This window comes from Scyliorhinus canicula, chromosome 19 (assembly GCF_902713615.1).
Source record: "Scyliorhinus canicula chromosome 19, sScyCan1.1, whole genome shotgun sequence".
Classification (NCBI taxonomy): domain Eukaryota; kingdom Metazoa; phylum Chordata; class Chondrichthyes; order Carcharhiniformes; family Scyliorhinidae; genus Scyliorhinus; species Scyliorhinus canicula.
In genome coordinates, this window is record NC_052164.1 from 27542227 (window position 1) to 27551087 (window position 8861).

The window sequence follows — 8861 nt, forward strand, 5'->3', positions numbered from 1 at the left end:
TCACCCTGTGAACAGGTTGACTTCATCCACCAGATTGAGGCACAGGTGCGGCTGTGTGCCAGCAACCTCCCGGCCTCAGATGAAAGAGTGATCAGCATTAGTGAAGAGACTGCCAAAGACCCTCTTCTGCAGCGTGTAATGCACAACCTTGCAAATGGCTGACAAAAAGGGCAATGCCCTCAGTTCTTTAATGTGTAGGACAACCTGACGGTCGTCGAGGGGATCTTCCTCAAGATAGATCGTATCGTTATTCCTCACAGTCGCCTGCAGAGCTTAGTGCTCAAACAAATCCATGACGGACACCTAGGTGTCGAAAAGTGTAGGCCCGGCAGTCTGTCTATTGGCCTGGAATCAGCCAGGACATATCCAACATGGTCCTCAATTGTGCGACCTGTCAGTGTTTCCAGCTTGCTCAAACAAAAGAAACACTCCAGCAACACGAGATTGTGACCTCTCCGTGGTCCAAGGTGGGAATTGAACTTTTTCACGCCAATGGGCGTGGCTATGTGCTCATCATAGATTACTTCTCAAATTACCCGGAAATTGTGACGCTGTCAGACCTCACATCAGGGACAGTCATCAAGGCCTGCAAGGAGACATTTGCCAGGCATGGTATTCCACTCACTGTCATGAGTGACATGGTATGTCTCCGGTACAACTCCTCATGAATAGAGACCTGCGAACGACTGTTCCAGTCATACACCTACCAGACCTGGATCACCCCCCAGTGCTGCAAAAGGTGCAGCAACCTAGGAACTGGGAAAAGCTGACGTACGATGCTAATGCTACCGATTTGCCTGTGCTATCTCCAGAAGATGCTTTTCGGATCAAACTACCTGATGGAGGCTGGTCAGCTCCAGTTGTTGTTGTTCGACAGGCTGCTCCCAGATCGTTTGTAGTTCGAATGGCTGATGGCTCCATTGTCAGGCGCAACAGAAGGGCACTGTGCAAAGTTGCCTGCCCACCACCAGATCTTACTTTTCCAGATGTTGTTAAGCCTCCTCCAGACACCTCGCACCACGAGGCCACCAATCTGGCAGCAATCCCGCCTGTCAAGGCGCCGTCGTCCCCACCTCCACCTCTCAGGTGGTCGACAAGGAGCAGACGCAAGCCCCAAAGATTGGACTTATAGACATTTATCTTGTAAATTTTGTTCTGTATCTGCAGCTAGTCACCTCTTATGTATATATTCATCCACTCGCCATTTAATGTAAATAGTTATACCTGAAAATACAATCAGATATGCTCCAAGCAACCAGCATTTTTTTAAAAAAAGGGGAGATGTCATGATGTGCACTCATGCACATAATGAGATACAAATAATGCCAGATACAGACAGGCAGTGACAGACACCCAGTACAGCCAATCAACACACAGGACAGAACACAACCAATCACCAGGCAGAACTCTAGAGGGTGGTCTCCCACTATAAAACACATGAGGCATCAACACTCTGCCTCTTTCCACTGGTGACAACTGTTGTGACAGTCAGGGTGTATATATCAGTTAGCACCTTCTACACGTGGCTCAGAGCTAGTTTGGTCTAGTTAGTTATAGTAAGCACGCTTAGATTAGTAGAGTGTAAAACCCACAGCAAACTGTGTGCACTGCTTAACAAGTTCAATAAAGCGTATTGAACTAACATCAAAGTTTGGAATCTACTTTCAAGTACAACTGCATTCAGTTGCAGTCCGTGTTATCCCAGGATGAATTCTTGCCACCGCGAAAATTAATTCAAACGCCCAAGGAACAAGTTTAAAAAAATATGCCCATGACTTTAAGACATACAGGCCGTAAAATATTGTACGATAAAGACGCCCCTCCTGAGGCAGCTAAACTGACAGCCAGCCCCTCCTAGTTTCTCATAACTGAAACTCTGAGTGGAATTCCACCCACCAACCTCGATAAATCCCAACAAAGTTTGGATCAGGAACTCAAAATCAATTGGAAGAATCGCCGGGTCCTATTCGGTTCTCCCTTGACACCATTCATTTTGCTGTCGACGCTCACGTTAACCCCCTCACTGACATCAGGACGAACCTTTTGAACCACAGCGACAGGATCTGTACATTGGAGTCCACGGCTAACTGCGGCGATTAAGGAGAATCTGTCATTACAGTGTTATGGACACCTGGCCAGCTCTTAACAGTGGTTAAGAGCCTGAAGCAGGTGCCATTACTTTTTTTAAGTTTTACAAATGGTGCGAAAAGATCGAATCGTTCCAGGAGTGATAATATAAGAAATAGGGCTTGGTTATTTTATAAACAAACTTCTTTAAAACAAAAGAAAAGAAAACAAAAATTTAACTTTTAGTTCAGCTCTAACGCTAACAGATTACATGCAGTTTCTTAACTTTAACACACTAGCTCCCATTAAACATCACCTATAAATAAACATGCCGCTCTCATGCCAGGCAGCACGGTAGCACAGTGGTTAGCATTGTTGCTTCACAGCTCCAGGGTCCGAGGTTCGATTCCCGGCTTGGGTCACGGGGAGTCTGCACGTTCTCCCCATGTGTGCGTGGGTTTCTTCCGGGTGCTCCGGTTTCCTCCCACAGTTCAAAGTTGTGCAGGTTAGGTGGCTTGGCCATGATAAATTGCCTCTTCATGTCCAAAAAGATTGTGTGGGGTTACGGGGTGGAGGTGTTGGCGTAGGTGGGCTGCTCTTTCCAAGGGCTGGTGCAGACGCGATGGGCTGAATGGTCTCCTTCTGCACTTAAATTCTCTGATTCCATGCCACTTAAATAGAGAGGCAAAGGCAATACTGGCATTTACGAAGCAATTTCTCTCCTGTTAGGGACATTTGTTCTGAACCCTTTTCCAAAGCCTGACTTGGTGGCAACTTTCATGAGCTCCATGGCTAATTTCCAATGCTTTCTTCTCTGTAACTATTCAGAACACCATTCTTTCTCCCCTTCTCTCTTAGCCCTGCCCAGCCCCACCAACAAAAGTTCTCCCCTGAGTAGGCCAAACCTGAATCCATTATTATCTTGGCTATCTGATTTCCCACTCCCGTCTTTACAAAAGACTAGGGCCGGTGTGGGCTCGGAGAATCGGAGTTGATACCGAGACAGCCCGAGACGCCAGTCCGCTGCCGGGACGCGATTCTCCGGTGACCCAAGCTGCCAGTCGTGCGTGCGCGGTTGACGAGGCGCCAGTCGGGTGCCACTGAAAGAGACCACCGCGGCGATTCTCCGCTGTCAACCGGCCGAGTTCCCGCCGGCGTGGTTCGAACATGGTTCCACCCGCCGGGAGCTCGGAACCGCGGCTGCGGTGGCTGTCCTCATTGGGGGGGGGGGCGGAGGATCAGACATCGGGGGGGGGGCCTCCACGATGGCCACCAATCGGCAGGTGCACGCGTTCCAGGGTCGGCCTAACTTCTTCCGCGCCGGTCCGTTGTGTGGCTCCGCCATGTTGCACGGGCCCGGTGTGGAATTGTATCAGCGCCGGCGCTGTGTGTAGCACCCCAGCGCTGTGCTGGCCCCCTGTGGGCCACGGAATCGCTGGACCAGGAGGCCCGTTTACGCCGACGTGAAACACTCCATAGTTTACGCCGACATCAATTCTTGGCCGTGATTTTAGAGAATCTCGGCCCAGATCTATGCCATCCATATGCAACTAATCTTCCATTGACAGACATATATGTCATCAGACTCTGTGATGAGCTAATGGCTGGTCAAGCAAGGTTGTCCCAAAGGACAATGGATCTTGAGTGGACCATCCTGGCTGGACCAAGGAAGGCTGTGGATGTATCCCTCTGACTCTGCTGTTAGCAGTCTTTTCCCTCAGTCTGTTTAACCCCTAAATCGCCTGCTGCATCTTAGACCCAAATTATGGATCCAAGTTCCTAATATCTCCCTATCATGATAGCCGGACAATGCCAATGACCTAGAAAACTGGTCAAGATGACAAAACGTATGCATTCCCGGATCTGAAGACCAAGCCCCAGCACAGTTTATGTTAGAATTATTCAAAAAGGTTGTGGGCGAAGATATATTCCTGAAACCTCCAGAACTAGACTGGGCCCACTGTACCCTTGGCAGAAACCTCGCTCCGGTAACCCACCATGAGGCATTGTAGTCCAGTTTCTGCACTACCAAGGTAAGGAGCTTATTTACCATGGGGCAAAGAAAGGAGAACTGCAACATTACTTACCAGGTCCACTCAATCAGGATCTGCTGAAAGATGAGCGCAGATTTTGCGAAGAGGCATACAGCATTCAACAGCATTCAAATCCACGCTGTACAAGAAAGGAATTAGCTTTGGGCTGATTTACCCTGCTCAACTTCACATCATATTTAACGGAAAAGATCGCTTCTTTGATGCACCAGACGAGGCAGACTCTTTCCTTCAGCAGCACATACTTAATTCTTGATGGGCTTCCTAAGATTGTGGTTTTGTTATTGGGTATATTGTATTTGAGCACCTGTATAGACCAATTAATATGGTAAAAATAAAAGGCATGTTCAACTATTTGTTTACACTAGAGATCTTGCTACACGGTTAGAACAAGTTACTTTACAATGGCATGTTATATAACGTTGCTAGTATTAACACGGTTGGCTAGTCAACGGATGCCATATAAGATGGAATACCTGCTGCTCGCCTTGTTTATAATGTCATGCTTAGGATTTGATTCATGTTTTTATTTAGTTAAAGGTTTCTTATCGCACTGTGTTGTTTTTGTTCTGGTGGTTTGGGAGTGTGATGATTGTTCTGGGGTGGGAGGGATTTCCTGCATTGACAGTAATCAAAGACATTTTATTATTTGGCCATTTTCATTATGTAATGGGCACTCTTGGCTTTGCTTTCTTTTCCATTCAATTTATTGACCCTTTTAGGGGCTGGTTTTTAAAGCAGACCAAGACAGGCCAGCAGCACAGTTCAATTCCTCCTACCAGCCTCCCAGAACAGGTGCCGGAATGTGGCGACTAGTGGCTTTTCACAGTAACTTCATTTGAAGCCTACTTGTGACAATAAGTGATTTTCATTTCATTATAAAGTCTTCCTATATGTATCACTAGCTCCGGTAGTCAGGGTGGTCTGGGGTTATTGATCAGATTAGTCAGATGGAATGTTATGGTGTTAAATAGTTCAGTAAAATACACCAAAGTGCATTCATATCTCAAGAGGAATCCTTCAGGAAACATATCTTCATGTTCAAAATCACACCAGATTACATCATGGGTTGGTCAGGTGTTTCACTCCAGCTTTAAAAGTTCATAAGATATAAGAGCAGAATTAAGCCATTCGGCCCATCGAGCCTGCTCCGCCATTCTATCACATCTGCTTTAACGGCAGAACGATGGGGATGCCGATTTTGATTCACAAAACAATACAGTTCTTCCCCTTAAATGTGAGGAGGATGGAACAGCAAGGAAGTTTCACTACAACTGCACAAGGCATTGGTGAGACCTCACCTAGAGTACTTGGTACAGCTTTTGTCCTTTACTTCAGGAAGGATATACTTGCATTGGAAGCAGTTCACAGAAAGTTCACCAGGCTGATTCCTGGGATGAAGTAATGGCCTCATGAGGAAAAGTTGTGCCTCACTCATTGGAGTTTGGCAGAACGAGAGGTGATCTTATTGAAACATATAAGATTCCGAGGGGGTTTGACATGGTAGATGTTGAGAGAATGTTTCCTCTTCTGGGGGCAGAGATTAAAAATAAGGGGTATCCTAATTATGGATGGCAAAAAGGAGTCATTAATTCTCTTGGAGTGTCGGTAGTCTTTGAAATTTCGTTCCCACACATGGAGCAGCAGAGGCTTGACTATTGAATGTATTCAAGTCTGAGGTGGACAAATTTCTGATTTACACGGTAGTCAAGGGTTTTGAAGAGTTGGCAGGAAAGTTAAGGCAACAATCAGATAAGATGGTGGCACAGTGGTTAGCACTGCTACCTCACAACGCCAGGGTTCATTTCTGGCCTTGGGTGACTGTCTGTGTGAAGTTTGCATATTCAGGTTAGATTAGGTGGATTAGCTATGCTAAATTTCCCCTTAGTGTCCAGGGATGTGCAGGTTAGGTTACGGAGATAGGGCAGTGTGGGCTGAGGAGCTGGTCTAAATAGAGTGTTCTTTCGGAGGGTTGCTACACACTTGATTGCCTGAATGGCTTCCTTCTGTACTGTAACAATAATCATCTTTATTGTCACAAGTAGGCTTACATTAACACTGCAATGAAGATACTGTGAAAAACCCCTGGTCACCACATTCCAGCGCCTGTTCGGGTACACAGAGGGAGAATTCAGAATGTCCAGTTCACCTAACTGCACGTCTTTCGGGACTTGTTGGAGGAAACCGGAGCACCCGGAGGAAACCCACACAGGCACCGGGAGAATGTGTAGACTCCGCACAGAAAGTGACCCAAGCTGGGAATCGAACCTAGGACCCTGGAGCTGTGAAGCAACAGTGCTACCCACTGTGCTACCATATGCTTCTATTCTATGAATGATGGAGCAGCTTCTGGGGCCTAATGGCCTCCTCCCGCTCCTATTCCTAACGATCTTATGATCTTAAAAACACTAATGAGACATCATAGACGAATAGAGACACAAGGCAAAAAATTAGAGTCAAGGAAAGAGACATAAACTAAGTACCTGGGCAATCGGGGAAGGTATGACAATGCAGAAAATAAGATTATGAGAGAAACTAGAAAAAACCCAACTAGGATTGTAATAATGATCCATTAAATTATTTATCAAAGATAAGTTATGCCCTTTGCATTCTGCTTCCACTCACTCCAAACTCATCACCATTTTACGGTGGAACATGGGAGGCCTGGGCTGGCCTGTCTGCCCTTGCACAATTATTAAGCACAAAATGGCGGTTTCCTAACCAGCCTCAATTTTCAGGCTGGCAGCAGAGTTTTGGGGGCAGGGATTTTGGTACATTTCTTTCGCTGTTTGTGCTTGGCCTCCACCTAGGCCAGTTGGAGACATTCACAATGGTTGCCACCCTCGTGGATGCTTCTCCGCCAGTTTGGGCTGGCCTGAGCAGGAGATTCCCACAGATCACTGGGCAAGTTGCAGTTTTTCAGGTAGACTTTGAAGACGCCCCTGAAATATTTCCTCTGCCCTGCTGGTACTGCTTGCCATGACAGATCTTGGAGTGGAGAGCTTGTTTTAGGAGCCTTGTGTGAGGCATGCAGATGATGTGGCCCTCTCACCGTTGCATAGTGGTTAGCACAGTTGCTTCACAGCACCAGGGTCTCAGGTTCTATTTCCCCACTTGGGTCACTCTCTGTGTGGAGTCTGCATGTTCTCCCCTGGGTGCTCTGGTTTCTTCTCATGGTTCAAAGATGTGCAAGTTAGGTGGATTGGCCATTCTAAATTGCCCTTAGTGTCCAAAAAGGTTAGGTTGGGTAACGGCGATAAAGGGGATAGGGTGTAGGCATGAGGCTTACGTAGGTGCTCTTTCCAAGGGCCAGTGCAGACTCAATGGACTGAATGGCCTCCTTCTGCACTGTAAATTCTATGATTTAAAAAAAAAAAAAATTTAGATTATCCAATTATTTTTTCCAACTAAGGGGCAATTTAGCGTGGCCAATCCACCTACTCTGCACATTTTTGGGTTGTGGGGGCGAAACCCACGCAGACACGGGGAGAATCTGCAAACTCCACACGGACAGTGACCCAGAGCCGGGATCAAACCTGGGACCTCAGCGCTGTGAGGCGGTTGTGCTAACCACTAGGCCACCATGCTGCCCCCTGTAAATTCTATGATAACCGGTGCCTCAATAACAGGGATGTTGGCCTGAGAAGAGGACACTGATATTGGAGCACCTATCAACCATTGATTTTGCAAGGTTTTGCAGAGGCATTCCAGGTGATATAAGTGCAAGGATTTAAATTGGCTGCTGTATGTTGGTCAATGACTCCGACGTGCAGAGGAGGGGAGGTAGAACTGCAGCCCTGAGCCTGCTGTTTGGTTTCAGGTCATGGTCATCAAACACTCTTTTCCTCAGACAGCCAAAGACTACGCTGACACACCGGAGGCAGTGTTAAGATTCATTGTTGATGTCTGCACTGATTGAGAGGAGGCTCCCAAGGTATGAGAAATTATCACTGTTGTCCAATGATTCACTGTGGGTCTTGATAGTCAGGGAGACGTATTATGCAGCAGGAGTGGGCTGGTAGAAGACCGTTGTCTTCCGGGTTTTTAGCCTAAGACCCATTCTTTATATGTCTCCGTGAACGTGTGGACTACAGTTTGGCCAATCCACAATCTCTGCTCTTTCTGTCTTCAACTTCTTATCTTTACAACTTTATAATTGATGCAGCAACATAATCTCTGATCTGTTCCCAGGCATATTCTCAGAAGAAAATACAATCTTTACCCCAAAAGCACAAGAATCATCACACTATTCACAGTTTTGATACACAATAAATGTTCCTATTTGGGGAAGAGCAAAAATAAGAGGCCATCAAGAGAAGGTTGTTATCAAATATCAGAATGGAAATTCACAGTTTGAATGTGGAACTCGCTATCACAGGGAATGATTCATGCAATTAGAATTGATGCGTATGAGGACAAGAGGAAACGGGGAAAATGAACACAACCAGGCACACAAAAGAAATAAAGTGATGGGTGGGATTTTGTGCCCTCCCCTATGGCGAATTTAGTGACGGGACAATTTAACCAGGTGGGAGGATGGCATGTGACGACTCTGCCACGTTCCCACCTCCACTGTGATTCATTTGGGGCAGGAAGGGCGCCCTATCAATTCAGGGTCTTAAGTGGGCAATTACTGTCAACTGAAAGGCCTCACCCGACCACTGTTGGTATTAACTGGCTTGCCATGCAGGGGATACATCAGGAAACAGGCTCCCAAGGGGTTCAAAGGCACTCGGTGCCCAA